Source organism: Tachysurus vachellii, chromosome 10, assembly GCF_030014155.1.
Source record: "Tachysurus vachellii isolate PV-2020 chromosome 10, HZAU_Pvac_v1, whole genome shotgun sequence".
Lineage (NCBI taxonomy): Eukaryota > Metazoa > Chordata > Actinopteri > Siluriformes > Bagridae > Tachysurus > Tachysurus vachellii.
In genome coordinates, this window is record NC_083469.1 from 1,010,001 (window position 1) to 1,010,594 (window position 594).

Consider the following 594-nt stretch of genomic DNA (forward strand, 5'->3'; position numbering starts at 1 on the left):
TAATAAACTCTTAGTTAAAGATGAGATGTTTCACTCGCATTAATTCTTCTTTCATCCTTTTTTTAGTCTTTTCTTTCTTCTATCCAAAGTTTTTCTCATTCTCTTTCTTCATTCTGCCTTTCTTTCATTTTTCCATTTTTTTTCTTGTTTGCTTTTCTTTTCTCTTTTCTCTATCTATCATTTTGGCTTTCATCTGTTCTTTCTTTTATTTCCTCTGCCCAACACTGACAAACTGCCCATGGGGGAAGTGAAGGAGAGCTGCATTTTAGCAGGACAGTATGTATCTGTCTGTCACAACCTGAGGGACACCCAAACACACACACACTCACACACCACACACACACAGACATAAACACACGTACACACAACACACACACACACTCGAACATACGCACAAAACACACAAACACACACCACGCACACAAACTCGAACACACAACACACACACACACACACACACACACCACGCACACACACACCACACAAACATAAACACACGTACACACAACACACACACTCGAACGTACACACAAAACACACAAACACACACCACACACACAAACTCGAACACACAACACCCAAACACACACACCA

General features: G+C 40.7%; 1 protein-coding gene across 1 annotated transcript in view; it reads left to right on the plus strand.

Annotated features, from left to right (window-relative positions):
* Positions 1-24, plus strand: part of fgfbp3 (fibroblast growth factor binding protein 3) — a 2,516-nt gene extending 2,492 nt beyond the window's left edge. The window contains exon 2 of the mRNA XM_060879321.1: positions 1-24. This exon is cut by the window's left edge and continues 1,405 nt beyond it. The gene's annotated coding sequence lies outside the window, so the exon portion shown is untranslated.
* Positions 25-594: the final 570 nt, after the last annotated feature.